This window comes from Heteronotia binoei, chromosome 21, assembly GCF_032191835.1.
Source record: "Heteronotia binoei isolate CCM8104 ecotype False Entrance Well chromosome 21, APGP_CSIRO_Hbin_v1, whole genome shotgun sequence".
Taxonomy (NCBI): domain Eukaryota; kingdom Metazoa; phylum Chordata; class Lepidosauria; order Squamata; family Gekkonidae; genus Heteronotia; species Heteronotia binoei.
The window spans coordinates 33,644,284-33,665,048 of NC_083243.1; positions in this window are offsets into that span (position 1 = coordinate 33,644,284).

Sequence of the window (20,765 nt, forward strand, 5' to 3'; positions counted from 1 at the left end):
GTCCTTTTACTTTTATCCTAGCTAAAATCCTAACAAGACTCCCAAGACTGTCTTACCTTAGATGTCTTCTCCAAGCAGGTCAGGCAAGGCTGAGAGAGAGCAGCAGCAGCTGAGGCCAAGGGCCAGCACAGCACAATCTCTCTCACACACCAACACCAACACAGCAACAATGGAATGGAGTCCAGCCAGGCAAACTCCTTAAAAAGGTTCTCTGGCCGTACACAGAGCTGTTTCAAAAAATACCAGTGCTCTGTGATTGGCCAGAGAACAGTGTTTACTTGGATACCCAAGTAAACAAAAGAACAACAATGTTGCTGATGGCTGGGGGATTGCCCAGCCATCAGCTACGCAACAGCCCTGCAAAGCATGCATTTGCAATGCATTTTGCAAATGCGTGCTTTGGATTGGCTGCTGGGGCTCCTCTCCTCCTCCCCTTCCCTCCCTGATGCCAGGGAGGCTATGGGAGAGGCGGAAAAAGGCTTCCAAAGGCAGGAAAGGAGGCAAGCAGCTTCCCTGAGTCTGCAGAAGCTCCTTTCCCGCCTTTTACATTGAGTTCGGTATACTTCCGAATATTGATTCGGAAGGATACGGGGAGCTGTATACAGCCCCAGTGTAATGCCTTTTAATTGGATTCGGAAGTATACGACGTCGTATACTTTCGAATCAGCAGGTATTCAGTGGTCTATTCAGTTCAGCCGAACCAAATGCACACCCCTACTTCTGACCCTTCCCCATGAAGTACTTCCTGCTTCAATTTAAAGGGGCACACACACACAAAGAGTCATTTTGAAACAGGAACTGTTTGCTGGTTTCTTAACCTGCGGGAGATCTAGAGGTACTGGTGGCTGTGGGAGCGTGGCTTCCCCCTGCCGGCCAGCTGGCTGGGGGTGGGGGGGCAGCTTGTAAAACCGGGGAATCCCCTGCTGGGACCTGGGGATTGGGAAGCCTACTGCCACTGCTTGAGGGCTGTGGAGGTCCTTTCCCAGCCCTGTCATGGCCTTCCCTTCCTGCTGTCCTAGCCTCCTCCTTTCCCATGAATGAAACTGCATGGAAAGGATGGCATAAGCAGCCACCGGCCTCTTGTGCATTTTAAATGGTCCACTGATCAGCTGATCAGCAGGGCCTTTAAATAGCATGAGAGGCTGGTGGCTGATCCTGCCACCCCTCCCATGTGATGGGGCAGCGGCAGCAGCAGGGACAATGGCGAACAGAGTGGCCACTTGAAAGCTGTGGCCACTTCTGCCACCTCCCACTTTCTTACCCATGATCAAATAGCATGGGAAGGGCAGTGAAGCAGCCTCCCCTGCGATTTAAAGGCCCCACTGATCAGCTGATTGGTGGACGTTAAAATTGCACAGGAAGCTGGCTGCTGTTCCTACTGCTCCTCCCTTGCAATTTGAATCACAAGGAAGCGATGGGGGAGAGAGATTGGTTTGGGACAGTGGTGGGGCAACTGGCCGCCAGCAATTGGGGGTGGCAGGTGGAGAGTACCTGGGAGATGGACAAGAGGGATGTCCACTACCCCCCCCCCCAAAAAAAAATTAAAGGTCCCCTGAATTTTTTAAATCCTGGCTACAGGGCTGGTCTGATTTCGTTGTTAAAAAGAAGGTTCAAGTCTGAACACCTCAAATGTGATATAAAATAGCATAAAGATTCACATTTTAATCTAGATGATGTAACCATCATGGAGACATTTCTCCTCTGACGTTTCATATTAGTTCACTTAGAAGACTTACCACCACCATTTGCTGCCTCAAGAATCTACTGCAACAATTCCATGATGGTTTCCCTGTGATCTTATTGGCTCCTGGCAATTGGAACATTTCAAGAAAGGAGGCTTTTGGTATCAGGCAGCTATAGAGTTCTGATTCCACACAATCTGAAATCTGATTCCATCCTAAAAAATGGGGGCTAACTAGCCATCTGTGTTCATTGTTCTCCTTTTGAACTACTGGCTTCTATAACTTCCTTTAGGAAGTCTGCAATAATTTTTGAGACAAGTTGTCGTCAGCACCAAGAAGTTTCTTAAAAAAATCCTTTAGCCAATATAATGCTATTAACATTTGCGACAATCAACACTTGTGGAAAATCCTCTTGCCAGTCATCACATCACCAGCCAAGAAAGTGGTGAGTACATTGTCTAGACTTAAGCCTAAATGTTTGTGTGTTGAAGAGCTGTGGTTGAGCTATTACTGAACAAAAGAAAATCCAAAATCTTGCAACAAAAGTGCATGTGACTGGTCCAACATCGCCCAATATGCCCCATGGCAGTGTAGGGATTTGAACTTGTATCTTTCAGACCCTAATTTGAAAGGCCTTTCAAAAAGTGCATTGTCAATAGCTTTTTTTAATAGCAATAACTCTTTTACATATTAGGCCATACACCCCTGATGTATCTAATCCTCCTGGAGTTTACAGTAGGTCCTGTAAGAAGGCCCTATAAGCTCTAGGAAGAATGGCTACATTGGGGGGCGGGGGGTGGCCTAATATGCAAAGGAGTTTCTGCTACAACAAAAGCCCTGATTATCAACAACAACAATCTAAAGCAGGGTAGGCAAACTAGAAGGAGGGATAATCTTGAGAATAGCTCCCAATTTTAAATTGACAAACAAGCTCCCTTCTATGCCATATGAAAACACATAGAAGCAACTCAACAAGATTTAACACAAGTGGAGTGGAACAGGCAAGCAAAAACACATTTTTTAAAAATAATAATAATAATAATAAATTAACTAACCAACCTACTTGGTATGAATAAGACCACCAATCAACGGAGGAAGCCCAAAGCCAAACAACCAATTAACAAGGCTTATATGAATAACAACAACAAAAATATTGTTACCTAATTAGATACAAATTTTTATAAAGTTATTTTCCTCCTCTCTAGAATAAAAGGCAATGGACATTCTGCTTGATGTAAATAATGACAAAAGAGAGAGGCAGATTGACAGTCAGAGGGAAAACTAAGAAACTGTGTTTGATTGTGGTTCCCCCCCACCAAATTCCACAACTGAATCATGTTAGCATACATTCCCCCAGCTGTCCTTCTACTCCCGATGCCAAGTCTTTTGTATACAATTGAAGCATGCCATTTTACTGCTCCTTGCATCTACTTTGAGGCAATTAAGTTTCTTCATTTCCACCCCAACTTTTATTTCAGCTTCAATTGTGTTCTGTAATTTACTACAAGAAGAAAAGAATATTTTCAGACCGCAAAGCTGTTTCACCATAAACAGAGCTGCCCGCCCATGATTGTGTGGTTGAGTCGGCAAATTTGCTTTCGTGACCTTGCAGTGATCCATGACCTTTTCTCTTGGGCTAGGACTGGAACCCACAGAGGGCATCTCGACCCATCACTTTAATCTGCTGGACCCACAATGTCAAGGATTTTAAAACTATTCAAATCAAATATTTTGATTAATTAAAACTTTTTTTAAAAAACTTGCTAATGTATGGGTTATATTTGATATATCAGCGAATGGGCAATTTTACAAAAGCGGTTTTTACTTTCTTCCCCTCCCATTAGCACACACTTTTTGAGTTGCTGTTATGAGGGACACTGTTGCCAGCATTCAGGTGGGACCCAGATATCTCCTGGAATTACGACTGATTCCCAGACTTCAGAGATCAGTTGCCCTGGAGAAAATGGCTGCCTTGGAGGGTGCACTTTATGACATCATATCTTCATTGAGCTCCCTTTCTTCCCCAAACCCTGCCCTCCCCAGGCTCCACCCTCCAAATCTCCAGACAACCCAAGTTTGGGAACCCTCATTAGGGAACCTAGAGGTAAAAATGACTACAGGAAGGAAAGAAAGGTGAAATCACTTTCCTCACCTTTGCATAGGATTGGGAAATACCTGGATATTTTGTGGGTGGAGCCTAGCCTAGAGAGGGCAGGATTTGGGGAAGGGAGGGGCGCCTCTAGGGTATAATACTATAGAGTCCACCCTTCAAAGATGTCATTTTCTCCTGGGGGATTGATCTCTGTTGCCATGAGGCCAATTGTAATCCCTGGAGATCTTCATTGTAGTCCCTGGAGAGCCAGTTTGGTGTAGTGGTCAAGGGTGTGGACTCTTATCTGGGAGAACCAGGTTTGATTTCCCACTCCTACACTTGCAACTGCTGGAATGGCCAGGGGTCAGCCATAGCTCTTGCAGAACTGGCCTTGAAAGGGCAGCTTCTGGGAGAGCTCCCTCAGCCCCACCTACCACACAGGGTGTCTGTTGTGAGGGAGGAAAGTAAAGGAGATTGTGAGTCACTCTGAGACTCTGAGATTCAGGGTGGAGGGCGGGATATAAATCCAACAACAACTACAACATATATCACCTGGATGTTGGCAACCCTACCTTTGCAGGATGTATATGTCCATCTATAGTTGTTCTTCTAGTTGTGTGAGATGGCAGGGGCTCTTTATGAGCATCCCACAGAAAAGTGACAAAAGTCTATGAAGTATCTTTGAGTGTTTGATGGAAATATTCACAAGAATAAGTCACAATCTTTTGCTTAGCAACTATGGTGTTTAAAAAAACCCCTCCACAAATTTAAAAAAACCCCTCCACTGTCAGCTGCAATGTATAGGGGGAACATTATGTCTGGAGCAGTGATGCCCTGTATTCTTGGTGTTTGGGGGTGGGGGGCAGCAGTGGGAAGGCTTTTGGAGTTCTGGCCCTGCTGGTGGACCTCCTGATGACACCTGGATTTTGGCTACTGTGTGCCACAGAGTGTTGGACTAGGAGGGACATTGGTCTGATCCAACATGGCTTCTGTTATGTCCTCTTATGTTCTTGTGTTCAGATCACCAATACCACAGCACAAAATTGGTGTACTGAAACTATTCAGAACTGCAACATGCATAAGTAAAAAGGAATGGGAAGGGTTAGATTTGTCCATTTCTAATTTGGTATCCTGGGAAGCTGAAGAACTGAACAGCCAAACTGCAAGGAATCTGCCTAACCTGAACATATAAAAGACTTTCTCCTTTCCTGGCCCTTCCAGACCCCAGTTGGTTCTGTTTTTAACTAAGTAGTCAGTTATTATCACATCAGTAGCTGGTTATTACATCCCCACCTCAGCTGAGTGCTATGCATATTCCTGTTAACCTTTCATTATAAATCAATCTCTTTAGCCCTCTAACCACTGCCTGAAAGTCTCTCTCTCCAGTCTCTTAATATCATTCTGGTAATAAGAAGCCCAGAAATTAACCCAATAATCTCAGGCTGATTTCTTCAAATTGAAGAGAAACAAATTACTACCTTCATACATTCTGCTTTATTAGCTTCCGTTCGCTTAGATTGCCGCTTTCTTTGTTTCAGTGGATTACAGCACGAGTTTATTTATCTGAGCGGCCTGAGGAACACCTAGATTGTTCCTATAATGAGAAGGCAAGAGTGTCACTGTGCAATCCATGGTTTGGTTAAACCCAAGTATTTGAAATTATTTTACCCCATCAGTCTTCATGAGATGAGGGTGTTTTCCAAATGTTATGACCTTGTAAAGCTGAAGTCCAGGAAGCACACATTGAGTGCGGTCAGCTAGGCAGGTTGCCTTGGCAGGATCTCAGCTTTAAATAAGCTGCTAGAGTTTGGGGCAGTTTCTGTTGATCAGACAGTGTCCCCTAAGCCAGCATCATAGTGCCATGGGCCCATTGTTGGTTGTTCATGTTGCTAATGTGCCACAACCACAGACCTGTGGGTTTTTTTTCCTAAGTCCCACTGTATGTGCACAAAAGCAGACATGTTCACATATGCTCTTGGCCATCTTATAAGGGAGCACTGAAGCACACATCAGGGGTTTGGGGGAGGAGAAAGGGTGTGCCAGAAATTGAGTGAAATGATCACACTGCTCATGCATTTCCATGGTGCACCCAGGTTATCAGATGCTCAGAAACCTGCCATAGAAGCACTTCACTGAGGTAGCCACCAGAATTTCCCAGTGCCTATTTAATCTGCATGGAAGGGACAAGAGGGACATGGGAACCAGATGTGTGTGTTTGATTGCACCCATTTGATCTGAAGGGGAGGGGGTGGCTATGTCGGGCCAAAGTGCTCATGTGCTCACACCCATAGATTCTTCTCATCCGTGTGGTCACCATGTTGTCTGAAGTAGGGTGGCACAAGGTCTTGCATGCACAAATTTCAATCATATCTTAGCTCATCAACATTTGCTCTCCTTAGCAATTCTATTGAAATCCCTATCCACGTTAGCTTATCGTTCCCCAAATTATCCCAGTTGCTCATAATTGTTTAATAAGACCAAACAAACGTAGCTCTGGATCTGATTGCAGCATCTTTAACTTTAAATTAAATGCCCTCTTCCATGTCCAAGCCATGTCCAAGCTTCACCCACTTCAGTTCATAGAACAGTGCTAGCCATACATTTGGGGCCCCAGAATACCACAAAGAAAGCTAATGAACAGTCAATATCCTCAGTAACAACTTCGATTCATACTGGGCTAATCAGTTCAGTTCACTCCTGGATGCTGGTCTCACTTGCTGTTTAATTTAAGGGATTGGTCCACCCCTGTTCCCACCCATGCCATCAAGTTGCAGCCAATTTGTGGTGACCCTGTAAGGTTTTCAAGACAAGAGACATCCAAAGGTTATTTGACATTGCCTGCCTCTGCGTAGTGACCTGGGACTTACTGGGTGGTGTCCCATTTAACTACTAATCAGGGCTGACCCCTGTTTAGTTTCTGAGACCTGACAAAATCAGAGTAAGCCTAGACCATCCAAGGCAGGGCTTGGCAGTCATGACATGCAACATATATTTTGTCAGCTAGATTTTGTTTTTTCATGGACTGGAGAAAAGGACCTATAGGGTGATTACAGACAACTAGCTCAGAGCGGCATCAAGCCACCCCAAAGAGAGCCAGACAGAAAAGGAGCAGACTGGAAGCCTCCAGATGGCACATGGCTCACCCCCAAAACAGAGACAGGCTGCGTGCACCCCCAGAGGGGTTCCGGAGCACTCATGCACCTCTCAGTCGCTCCCCGGGCACTTCCGTACTTTCCAGACAGTTGGAGAAGTGCTTCGAAGCTGCCTTGGAAATTAGGCACCACTTTGTAAGTGTTGCCTTTCTGAGGCAAGCTTTGATCCGGCCCCAGATTGGCTGCAGTTGGAATGGGGTGGCAGGCAGATGTGCATGTGTGGATGGACTTTTTTGATCCACCTGCCTCCCAGCCCCAGGACAGCTTAAAATGCCTATGAAGTTCCAAGCTACAAGGAAGAGGAGGGAGGGAGGGAAGAGAATGGATTCCAGGCTGATGCTGATTCTGTGAACTTAGGGAGATCATAAACAGGAGGGCAGGGGGAGGTACTTGTGATTTTCCTGCATTGTGCAGGAGGTTGAACTAGATGACCCTGAAGGTCTCTTCCAACTCTATGATTCTATGACTGAAAGGGCACAAAGGTCACTTGTTCCTGTCTATGCCTCAAGTGGACTACTCTGTAAAAGATTTAAAATATTACAGGGTTGTGTTTTTTTTTTAAGATTCTGAACGAAGCTGTCATTTTTTTCTTCCTCATTGGGTGCAACACAGAAGAGAAGAAAATCAGGAAAAAAATATGGAAATATTTGCAGGATCAAATTAATGGCAAATATTTCTGGGTTCAAAAATCATGCATAAAGCATTAATGTGGCTATGAAACAGTGAATTAAATTGACAGGAAAGCTGTTTTGAAACCAATGCACTCCAGTTTTCATTGTCTGAAAAAAAATATTGCAATGAACAGCCTTTTGTGTATTTGTGTAATTTTCCTATTTATTCCCCTATTTATTTTTCGACTTCTCCTGACTAAAATGTAAAATCAACAATGGTAACAAGCAGAATCCCATGAGCTCTAAATTGATTAAAGACTTTGGGTTGATTAATCATTTGCCTTTTAACCAACTGATTAATTAATTGATTAGGGCTGCAATCCTATTGCAATCTTGCTTGTAAGTAAATTTCCATGGAACTCAGTGGGACTTATTTGGAGTAAACAAACACAGGATTTATTTTATGTATTTCATTTGTACCCTGCCTTTCTCCCCAATGGGAACCCTATGTTGCTTACACTATTTTATTCTCCTCTATTTTATCTACTGCAGGGGTCCCCAACCCCTAGGCCATGGACCGGTACCGGTTAGCAACCAGGCCATGAGTTGTATAATTATTTCATTATATATTACAATGTAGTAATCATAATAAGACGACGACATTGGATTTAAATCCTGCCCTCCACTCTGAATTTCAGAGTCTCAGAGCAGCTCACAATCTCCTTTACCTTCCTTCTCCACAACAGACACCTTGTGAGGTGGGTGGGGCTGAGAGAGCTCTCCCCAGAAGCTGTCCTTTCAAGGACAACTCTGTGATAGCTATGGCCCACCCAAGGCCATTCCAGCCACTGTAAGTGGAAAAGTGGGGAATCAAGCCTGGTTCTCCCAGATAAGATTCCGCACACTAAACCACCACACCTAACTAATAGAAATAAAGTGCACAATTGTATCATCCTGAAACCATCCCCCCTCCCCCATCCCTGGAAAAATTGTCTTCCACAAAACTGGTCCATGGTGCCAAAAAGGTTGGGGACTGCTGATCTACTGGGTTGCAGTTATACCAATCTGTATTTTACCTGTGTCACAACAATATGGTGGCCTTTTCTGAAGTATTACCTTGTAGGTAGCCATCCAGAGGAACCGGCTGGACATTGTGTGAGACAGGATGCTGGACTAGATTAACTATTGGTCTGTTCCAGAAGGGCTTTTTTTGTTTTCTTATTGAAGGACTGCCTCATCCCATATGAGTCCCAGAGAGCTTTATGCTCCGCCAACCAGCATCTCCTGATGGACCCCAGCTCAAGGGATGTCTACATAGCCTCAACCAGGGCAAGAGCTTTTTTGGCCCTTGCTCAACCTGATGGATTATAATCCCACTCAATTTAGGGCCTGATTACAGTTCCATAGGGCCTGAAAATGGAGTTGTTCCACCAGTGAGGCAGTGGACATTCATTTTGTCTGGCCTCCCCTGTTCAAGGCCCCTTCCCCAGTGCCCTGCTGGACATGAAGTGGGCACTGGAACTTCATGGGGTACCCATCTTTGCCTGACATGAGGAATGGTTTTTACTGTTTTATTGTGCCATCTATTGTCTTAGTGTTTTTACTGTTTTTATCATTTTGATGGGTCTTTGTTGTAAGCCACCCTGAGCCCATTCATGGGATAAAGTGGGGTATAAATTAAATAAATCAAATCAAATGAGACAATTTTAATGAATGTGCTGCCATCAGGTTGAGCATGTCTATCAGTATTTTCATTTCCTATTACAATACTGGCCCTGACCAAGATGGCCCAGGCCAGCCTGATCTCATCTGATTTTGGAAGCTAAGGAGCATCAGTCCTGGCCAGTGTTTGGATGGTGACCTCCAGGGAATAGCAAGGTCATGATGCAGAGGCAGACAATGGCAAACCACCTCTGAACATCTCTTGCCTTGAAATCCCTACAAGGTCACCATAAGTCAGCTGTGACTTGATGGCACTTTCCATCACATTACGAGAATGCTAGGAGAAACTGAAAGCGGTAGGAAAAGAAGATGATCCAACATGAGATGGACTGACACAATCAAGAAAGCCATGGCCCTCCATTTGCAAACCATGAGCAAAGCTGTTAACAGTAGAACATTTGGGAAGTCATTAGTTCATAGGTCATCATAAGTTGGAAGCAGCTTGATGGCACTTGACAAATACATTACCATAGCACCTCAAAATCCAAACAACTTTCACACAAATAGACCTGCTCTTAAACTGAATCCCCTCACTGATTAAAATCTGTGCGCATGGATTAAATTCCACCCCCAAATAATCAATTGCAGTTGTAGCTGACTGAGCTTCTAAATAACCAAAGTTCACAGCCTTAAGTATATACAACCAGAAGCCCATCTACAGCCCCCCAAATTCTGTCTTCCTCTCACCTTCCCAATCTTCATGGCATTTGATTTCGATGGACAGAAAGAGCATCCCCAGCACCTGCGGTTTCAAACCCCAGACTGGCAAATACCAGGAGATTTTGAGGATACAGCCTGTGGAGAGCAGGTTTTGGGGAGAGGGGGGACCTCTGCAGGGTTTGATACCATAGAGTCTGACCTGCAAAGCAGCCATTTTCTCCAGGGTAGTTGATCCCCAAAGTCTGGAGATCACTTATAATCCTGGGAGATCTTCAGTTTCCACCTGAAGGTTGGCAATCCTATCAGCACCCCAATGCCTATGTACAGATACCTCCTGATCATAACTAGCAAAATAAGAGCAGAGATGAACAAAATGACGCATGCCAGACACAAGGTTCTGGTAAGGGGACAAGCACTGGATTTCTGCTGCCTGTCCAAGACTGGTAAGGTAATCTACCATTTAAGTCTATCATTCTTTAGAAAAGCAGATTCTATTCCCTCCGTAACACAAAAGGCCCAGAGCTTGACGTTTCGATTTCCTTTGTTGCCGGCTATGCGGCGTTAGCTCCAAAAAGGAGCAAATCAAACCATCAAGCCACATTGATGCATGGCGTTCGCTCACTGACGTGAAGATGATGGCTGCGTCGTGGGTCTGGTTCCTCTGTTGGAACTGCGTTCCTGTGGGGATATTAGCATTTGGAATTGCATAGTAAAGTCATTCTTCAGTTCTCAAGGGCATGTGTCTGAACTTGCATGGAAGATCTCATCCTTGCCTTTTTTTCCCCCCTGTGATAAATGAGCACAGTGTAATGAAAATCACAATATTTTTTATTGCCAGCCGTTATCCCCGGGAAGGTAAAAAAAAAAAAAAGTCTACCGCAAGCTCCTTTTCCGTGAGGTGAAAATGCGCTCTGTGCTCATTTCAGCTTTTTTGGTCAGAAATGTTAGTGGAGGTTAAAGCGTTCTCTTTCAAATGGAGATGTTTTTAATAGTGTTTAATTAAGAGCCAAAGCTTCACGCTGCCGCAACGAGGCTTGAACTTTCAAGGGTTGGGCGCTGGAAATGATTGTTTGAAGCGCAGCAGTCCGCACTTTGGTCTGAAAAGAAGAGATTAATGAGAACACACTCAAGGCTGACTCTCATTCAGCACATAGTCTTTTATTGTCCTTTGGATAGCATGGGTGTCAAACAGTGTAATAAAGGATTGTTTATTTTTTATTTAGGCTTAGAATTCTGTAGGGACTGTGAGTGTCCCCAGATGATACAACACCTGACCAAGGAATTAACAGTCAGAACAAAGACTTGGGGCATTATCAAGTTTGGTATCCAGAACCAGCTAAAGCAGTTGCAAGAGGTTGTGTGCAAGAGGTTGTTTGTGTGCATGTGTGTGTGAAGATTCCACAGGTTCTTGTGTCCAGGTTAATGTGAAAGGAAAGTACTTAAATTCTGCAATCACACACGCTAAATAATGCACCTTTTAATCCACTTTCAGTGCACTTTCCAACTGGAGTTTACTTTGTGAACTGGCAAAATCCAGTTGGAAAGTGCACTGAAAGTGAATTGAAAGTGCATTATTGTGTGTGATTGCAGCCGAAGAGTATTTGTTATGGCTTTATCTATATGTGTTTTTACTTTAGGACAATTATACCACTGTGAGCGCCGATGCAGCCCTAGGAGCAGAAGTGCTTTTGCTTAATCAGCTATGAGGAACAAAGCACAAGTACATAACCATGTGACTCGTGCATCCCAGCCAATCAGAATGAGGCTGGAAAGAAGGCTGTTCCCCATGACAAACAATGTGGGGTTAGCCGCTTACCAGTTGGTTATTAGGAATTTCTGGTCTTCCTTCAGATTGGGTTGAAAGACAGGTTTCTTATAGGAACATAGGAGATACCATGTTGGATCAGACCAATGGCCCATCCAGTCCAACAACTTGTGTCACACAGTGGCCAAAACTCAGGTGCCATCAGGAGGTCCACCAGCAGAGCCAGAAAACAAGAAGCCCTCCCACAGTGGTCCCCCAAGCACCAAGAATACAGAGCATTATTACCCCATCTTGGCCTATCCCTTTTTTATAATTAGATCTGGTCTTTAGGGGTTGGTTAGACCTTAATTAGGAATGGCAAGAATAATGCTTGCCAGGGCTGGATTAAACCCTGTGGAGGCCCCTAGACAGTCAAAATGTTGGGGGCCCCCGGCAAATTATCTCAGAGTTGGAGCACCCACCCCACCACCTGCGGCCCCCGCTGTAACCTGCAGGCACCTTCTCAAAAGCCCCTTTGACAAAGCTGTGGGGGAGAGGCAGAGAGAAGCAAACTCGGTGATGATGCCAACAGCAGCTGCTCCAGGCAAGTCAGGCAAAGAGTGGCTCCGTTGCTGGCTGTGCATGCAGGCTGGGAGGGCTGCAAGCAGGGGGGAAACAGGGGGAAAGCCGGCCCGGGGCCCCTAAAGGCGTGGGGGCCCATAGGCCAGTGCCTATTTGGCCTAATTGTTAATCCAGCCCTGATGCTTGCTATTATCTTATAGGTAGGGATAATTGGAAAGCACACTGGCATGTAAGGATGAAGGAAGGTTTTCCCAAGCTAACCAACCACAGGCTGTGTAGCTGGAGAGAATTGGAAAGGAACTTTTTTGTGCTGAGCAGCAACCCAGAATGGCTGCATAACATGGAGGGAGAAGGGAATGGGATGAGACACCTTTTGACTAGGCCTCATATTTACCCTTTTGGAGCGGGAAATTAACTAACTCCAGCTCCAATTTCCCCTTCCCAAAGAACTGAGGGGTGGGAGAAAAAATGACCCCTAAAAACTGACTCTAGGAATGTCCCCTAGTGTCTGTGGTAAAGACCATAGAGACTATGAGAGGCAGCCTAGAACATAGCCCAGAAGTGACATCATATGCTCTCCAAACTCCACCTTCCCCAGCACCACTTCTCAAATCTGCCACCATTTGCCAAAGCAGTAATGGGAACATTACTCTTGGCATGGGTCTATGAGTTGACAGTGACTCTGGCCAAGACTGGTGCCAGAGTGGAATTCCCCAGCCCACTGGAAAAGGAGATTCTGTAATATTGTGTAAATCAACTATTGATAAAACCTAATTTAACCCATGTGTTGGTGTCTTGTATCTTCATTTTGGTGAGTGGGGACAATCTTTTGCCACGTTGATGATTTTAGAATATCAGTTGATATTGTCTTAATGGTTGTAAATTGTTTGAAGACAGTCCACTGATAACACACCTTCCATCCTAAAATAATAGGAAGACTCCATACAACCAAATGGGGAAGCACCAAATGCTAACAATGAGAGGCATAAGAACATAAGAGAAGCCATGTTGGATCAGACCAATGGCCCATCCAGTCCAACACTCAGTGTCACACAGTGGCCAAAAAAGCTCAGGTGCCATCAGGAGGTCCACAAGTGGGGTGAGGATACTAGAAGCCCTCCCACTGTGCCCCCCAAGCACCAAAAATACAGAGCATCACTGCCCCAGACAGAGAGTTCCATCTATAACCTGTGACTAGTAGCCACTGATGGACCTCTGCTCCATATGCTTATCCAATCCCCTCTTGAAGCTGGCTATGCTTGTAGCAGCCACCACCTCCTGCAGCAGTAAATTTCACGTGTTAATCACCCTTTGGGTGAAAAAGTGCTTCCTTTTATCAGTTCTAACCTGACTGTTCAGCAATTTTATTGAATGTCCATGAGTTCTCATATTGTGAGAAAGGGAGAAAAGTACTTCTTTGTCTACCTTCTCTAACCCATGCATAATCTTGTAAACCTCTTATCATGTCTCCCCTCATGTAAGAGTCAACTAAAATTTACCTGAATGACCAGTCTCAGGTATTTTTTTAATTAACCCTAATACTTTGTTTAGGATTGTGCTATCAGTTCTCCCGCATGCATTTTGAGAAATACCATGCCCATGTTCCCCTCCTGAATATGCTGAAGAGCTTAATCTGAAACCACTTAATCCAATGCCTGCTTTAGGCCCTGATCACATTAGCGTACTGCAAAACAATGATTTCTGTTCAAGCAATATCATAGTTTCCATTTTTTTTCCTTGATAATTTTAGTTTATATTCTGGCAGCAGAGCAAATGTGATTTGTTTGAATGATTGCCTCTTGTATTAGTGTGTATATTTAATCAACAGCAGATTTAACACTGGAACATTGTTGGGGTGTGTGTATGTGCTTTTTTGGGTAAACATATGTAATATAAAGCTGCCCCTCCTGTTTCCTTTAAAGCAAACCATGTCAAGCATTTAAAAACCCACCAGCTTTATCAAAACAGTGGCTCATTTCTTCATTACAAATCATGTGAGCACACCATTTGCTTCTACAGCTGCTCAAACTTTGCTGACTTCAGAGGGGATCTTACCCCATTGAATATCAGGGGGATTGCTGTGTATATACAGTATACAACATAACACAGAGCTGCACGGATGGAGGCTCACAAATCCAAATATAGACCACCATTCTACTATGTTGGTCTGCTACAATCATCCTCAGCTGCCACCATCCTTGCAATCTTGAGCAAAGCTCTAAAAGAGATACACATACATGAAGCTGCCTTACTGTTTAATAGAATGACCATGGGTCCCACTCACACCACTCTTCCTGCCCAGCCATCCACATGGCCCCTATTTGCCTGTGTGTCCTTCCCCCAGCTTCTCATGACCCCCCCCCTCCCATCACTTGCACTCATGGCCATATTCACGGCCCACGTACACTTCATCCATAACACTGTGTGGTGCACACAGCTCAGAATGCTTCCTCTGTGGCTTTCAGAAGTATCGCTACTCTGTACAACCTGCACACCCTTCCTAAGAGTCACTTGACAGCATGTGAAGTCAGGAATACAGTTGTGGAGCACTCACAAGTAATGGATGATGTAGTGGGGGGAGGGTGCCAGCAGCAATGGGCCCACCCAAAGTCCAGGGCTGAACCTCAGGGTATGCTGACACCAGTCCTGTTCCAAAAACCTGAGACCTGGCAACCTTGTAGTTGTGTGCAGGTCCAGAGTGACTTTGCCACAAATGAACTATTGTGGTATCATCAGGCCAAGCCACAATGCACTGCTGCAGTTAGAAACAGCTAGGAGATTAAGGTGCCAAATATGTCGTAGAAGGAAAAGGAGACTCCAATTATGGACTGTTTCACCACCAAACTCCAAGTGTTGCTCGCCAAGCATTTTATGGTTTTGGCTGTTTTCCATGCATTCTTAGGTTTCAGCTCATGCTGATTGGATAAATGAATTTTATTCTATCTCTAGATTCATGTTCAATCATTCAACATTGGCCTTAATGAAATGTTTTCATTGTGACAATCTTTTTTTCTAAAATCTGCAATAAGCACTGTAATATAAAATCCCCTTTTCATAATAAGGTCAGTCAGACAAATCTTGCATGAAGGAAAGCAACAGCTCTGTGAAGTCCCAACAGGAACTAGAGTTTAGAGCTTGATTTGAGTAAACTGGACTATTTTGCTCCTTAAGTGAAGATCAGATTTCCCCCTAGTTTCAATCTAGATATTTCCATATAACATCCACAAGATTAGTGTCAAGAATGATGTGGCACAGGGACTACAAAAATAGGTGGATCTTGTCTAAAATTTCCACAGAAGAACATAAGAGCAATTTCTCCCTTCTTGGGCAAACCTGGGTCTCTTGCCCCACCCAAGCACTTCTGTCCCTAGGAATAGCATTTCAGGAGGCAATTGGGGCTATAACAGAAGGATCCATGGCTCAAAATAGTGGTGATATTTTGGGATAAGTTTATTTATTTGTTTATTGCACAAAATTTATATCCCACCTCTCTGGTCTCACAGACGCCACCAAAGCAGCTGACACATTAAAACATGCATGAAATAATATTTCAAAACCATTAAAATAAAATAAAAAAACCCCAAGAAACACACATAATTAAAACATTTAAGAACAGGGCTAAACTACATACAAGTACACAAAGATGGCAATTAAAACACTGGTTAGGAAGGAGGGATCATTGAGGAAATGCTGACCAAAACAACGAAAACTTTACCTTGGAAAACTTGTGGAAGATGGCAACCAGAGACGCCAGGTAATCTCCCTGGGGATACTTTGGTGCTGTGGCTGATAAGGCTTCCTCCTGAGGTACCACCTGCTTAATCTCAAAGGCAGGAGCACCTAAAGCAGGGCCTTCAAAAGATGACTATAGTGGTTGGGTGGTTTCATAAGGTAGTAAATATGGGTCCCTTCCATTCTCATTGTCTAACAGTTCAACATGTCCTGTGGGAAATAAACTATTCATTCCAAGTGCAGCACCACAACAGGGCAATCATGCCTCCTCAGGGCCATATTTGGTTGGGAAAATGGGACTGGGAAAAGGCTAAGGCCCCTTCCCCCCCAAGTCATTATCCTGATGGCATGGGAGCACTTGGGAACTTTGTTTCCCGCAGATCACATTTGACCATGAGGCGATTGAAGTCTAGTGGTGAAACCCAGACCAAACCAAAATATCTTCATTATAAACTAACCCATAACCTACAGGAAGGTAATGGTTAGAGTATTGACCTGAAGCCAGGGATACCTGGATTGAATTCTTTGCTTATTGATGAGACTCTTTGGAGAACATAAGACCAGTCACTAGGGGTGGCCAGAAACCAGGAAAATGCAGTTCATGTCAGTTCGTGATTCATGGCTGAACCATGAACCAAATCAGGAGGTTTGTTCACAACTAAACCAATTTGTGGTTCATGGCCCCAAAGACCCGGTTTTAGTTTAAAGCAGGACTGCACAAGTAGGGTTGCCAAGTCCAATTTAAGAAATATCTGGGGACTTTGGGGGTGGAGCCAGGAGACTTTGGGGGTGGAGCCAGGAGACATTAGGGGTGGAGCCAAGATCAAGGCTGTGACAAACATCATTGAACTCCAAAGGGAGTTTTGGCCCTCGCATTTAAAGGGACGGCACACTTTTTCAATTCCTCCCTTCCATAGGAAATAATGAAGGATAGGGGCACCTTCTTTGGGGGCTCATAGAATTGGACCCCCTGGTCCAATCTTTCTGAAACTTGGGGGGTATTTTGGGGAGAGGCACTAGATGCTATACTGAAAATTTGGTGCCTCTACCTCAAAAAACAGCCCCCCCCGAGCCCCAGATACCCGTGGATCAATTCTCTATGATTTGCCTTGTAGTTAAAACATTTTGCTCACTTCCCTTCCCCTCCTTTCCATATTCATCACCTTACATTTTAAATATGGTTTTTCTTTTTATGAATTTGGTGTTATCATGGTAACTTTGCACCCACGGAGAAAACCTTCTTTTGGACTCCCCAAGGAAGGTCACTAAGAAAATCCAGGCGTTCTTAATATGTAGAAGAGTCTTTCAAGAGGCAGAAAAGATTGTTTAGTTTCCAGGGGAGGGAGGGAAGGGAAGGGAGCCGGCGAAGGGGAGCGGGGCCGATCACCTGCCTGGCTGGGCTTGGCAACATTCAAGGGCGGGCCGTTGGAGACCTTCGGGGTGGAGTCTTGGGGAAGGGGCGTCAGGATCCAGCCAGCTGGCCGTGCTGCCCGCAAGGAAGAGGCTCTGCCTGGCGGTAGGGTCTCCTCAGGAGAAGAGATGGGGGCTGCTCAGGGAAGGGGTTGGGAGCGCGCTAGGACGGGGGCTGCTGCGCTTCTCCCGAGCTCTGGCGCCTTCGCCTTCCCCCCACCCCCGACAGCACCCTCCCTCCCGTCCCCTGCCCTCTTTGCCGCTTGGATTCGCCCTCCAGAGCTCACAATCGCCTTTCCCTTCCTCCCGCACAACAGAGACCCTTACACTTAAGAGATCCGCACACTTAACCACTACACCAAACTGGCAGGGACTCCTCGGGAGGAGAGAGAGGGACTGCCTCTCTGGCGGTGCGCTGGGCAGGGGTGCTCCTGCTGGGCCGTGTGTGTTTGTGTGCTGCCCTTCTCCGGTCCGGAGCTCCTGCACGTTGGCCTCCCCCGCCCCCACCGCGAAGGCTTGGGGTAGGGTTGCCGTTTCCCCCTTCTCCCCCCGCTGCCATTTTTTGGGGGAGCGGGAGAAGAGGGTGGCAATCCTGGGGTCCCCCGCCAGGGCGGGAGGATTGGGACTCCTATGCACAAGACAGCCTGAAACAGCAGAGTGATGGGGAGTGCCTTCCTGCCCTGCGACTGTTTTTCGGGCTGTCCAAACAGGGTATCAGTCACCATCTCTCAGTTTGATTTATTAAACGGGGGTTGTTGTGAGGGTGAATGGAATAACCCCACACATGCTGCCCTGACATTCTCAGAGAAAAAGTGGAATACAAGTGAAATAAACAGTTAACACAGAACTTGCAGAACTCTCAAAGGATGTTAGGATTCAAAGCACTTAATTTGTCTTGAAACCTGAGAACTGTTCTGTAAGGTCAGTTAGTATTCTTACCCCGCTTTGTGTTAGTGGTTAAAGTATTGGACTGGGATCTGGGAGACCCAGGTTTGAATCCTTGCTATGCTATGGAAGTGTCCTGTGTGGCTGGCCCAGTCATGTACTTTCAGCCAAATGTACTTCACAGGGATGTTGTGATGATAAAGCTGGGTTATAAATAAGTAAATCAATCAATACATTGTAGATGCAGAAGCAGAGGCTGAGAGTTATATGAAAATTGAAAATATGCATATACCTTACCTTGTTTCTTTCCAGGTTTGCACATGTTGTTGTGAGCTTTTATATTTGTTGATTTCTTAGTTGCTTTTATTGCTGATTTGTTTGTTTCTTTCATGCTGTTTTACACCATTTCTTTGTTATATAAGCAAAGGATGCAAAAATAACATTAAATACTTGGGGATATTTAATGGGGGGGGAACAGCATTAGGAAACAAAATTTACAAAGATTCAGAGGTTTGATGTCCACATGGAAGAAAAGAGAGAAAATGTTTTGGGTGGGCTTGGGAAAGCAAAGCTTATTGACATTGTAAGCTCTAAAGGTAGGGATGTAGAAGAAAAAGAAGAGATGGATTTATACCCTGCTTTTCTCTGCCCTAAGGAGTCTCAAAGAAGCTTACAGTCCCATTTTCCTTCCCCTCCCCACAACAGGCACCTTGTGAGGTAGGTGGGGCTGAGAGAGTTCTGAGGAAACTGTGACCAGCCCAAGGTCATGCAGCAGGCTTCCTGTGGAGGAAGAGTGAGGAATCAAACCCCATTCACCCAATTACAGTCCAACACTCTTGACCACTGTGGCATGCTAGCCATGAGAAATGCACTCTGCCATAAACTTTGGCCCAATAAAGGCCAATGAATTAAGCACAGTGCTTGAAGAAGTGGATCCTATCAATGGCAATTTGAAATGAGAATAGAAAAAGGACATTAATGGAGTTAGTATGAGTTTGGATGCTGCAGTGCAGTCTTGGATGTACTTGCTTGGTAGTAACTCGCTATAAGTCCCAATGGGGCTTATTTCTAAATAAGTATATTTTGGCACGCAAAAAGGGAACCAGGTACCTTTTTTCTTCTTGTACTGTCAAAGTGAATGTTTTGGACAGGCCTAATTATAGCATCTGTCTAACTCCCCGTCCTTCTGTTTCAAAAGTGCCCATCAACTTGGTGGCGCTTTGCCACTGTTGAGATCCAGAAAGAAAACCACCGACTGTACTTTTGAGCATGATGCATGGCCATACGAACCCTCTAATTTAATAAATAGTAATAATAAACTGTGCCCACCTGGTTATCAAAACATAAAGCGAGCCTAAAAATTTACTTTGATTTAGTACTAATCCACCGAGAGTTTCAAGCATTTGTCAGAAAGTTTAATGCTGCAAGCTTTGAAATTCGGAGGCAACTCTTCTTTGACTTACAAATTCTCTGCGCCTCGTGGGATTCTCAGAAACTATTAACATCTTTTATTTAACGTAATAAGCTCTAAAGATAGGGATATAGCCATGAGATAATAGCCTTTGTGAAATCACTAGGAGTGCTGGGGTGAATCGATGGGTACTCAACATAATGACGAGATCATCAGCTAATGCCTACTTTTATTGAGATTTAATATTCTAATCACTTTTCCAAGAAATCATCTTTACATTGAAAAGCATGGGCAGCCTCAGAGTACAAATGTTAAAACAATATTATTTTACTCTTGGAGCATTGTAGGTAATTAGTTTTAGTAGAAAATAATGTACCTCTTTCCTGCATTGTATGCCTATAGCAGAATTTAGAGCTATAAGGATTTTCAAAGAGGAATAGTAACATATCAGTTATAAGCCAAGGGGGAACCTCTGCTCACCTTAAAGCCCTCTAATTATGCTAGGAGAAATATGGCATAATGCTTAAGTGCCAATGCTGTGTGATTCTTCAAACATGAATCTAAAAAGGGGATTCTGTAGTTAATAAGAGCTGATGTAAATGGCCTCTGAGTTACTTGTTTCAAGTGGGAATTATATTCATTAATGGGAATGCTATTGGATTTCTCATCTCTGCTGGTTTGACTAAAGAACCCCAATTTTGATTTTCCTTCTCCCCTCGTGTGAATTGAACCCATGTCTTTATTTGGGTGCCATTTCCCATTCCCTTATGCTGCCCCCCCCCATGATTTTACTTTTATGTCACTGGCTACAACTGGTGCAAAATGCCATAACTATGGAGTATATTGCTTTATTTAAAATATTTACATGCTGCTTTTCCATTTTGCTCAAAGCAATTTCATAGAATCATAGAGTTGGAAGGGACCTCCAGAATCATCTAGTCCAACTCCCTGCACAATGCAGGAAATTCATGAATATACCCCCTCCCAGTTACCCCTGCTCCATGCCCAGAAGATGGCAAAACACCTCCCCCCCACACACACACAAACAGACACCTTAGCACTGATGCAACCTGTCCTGCTAG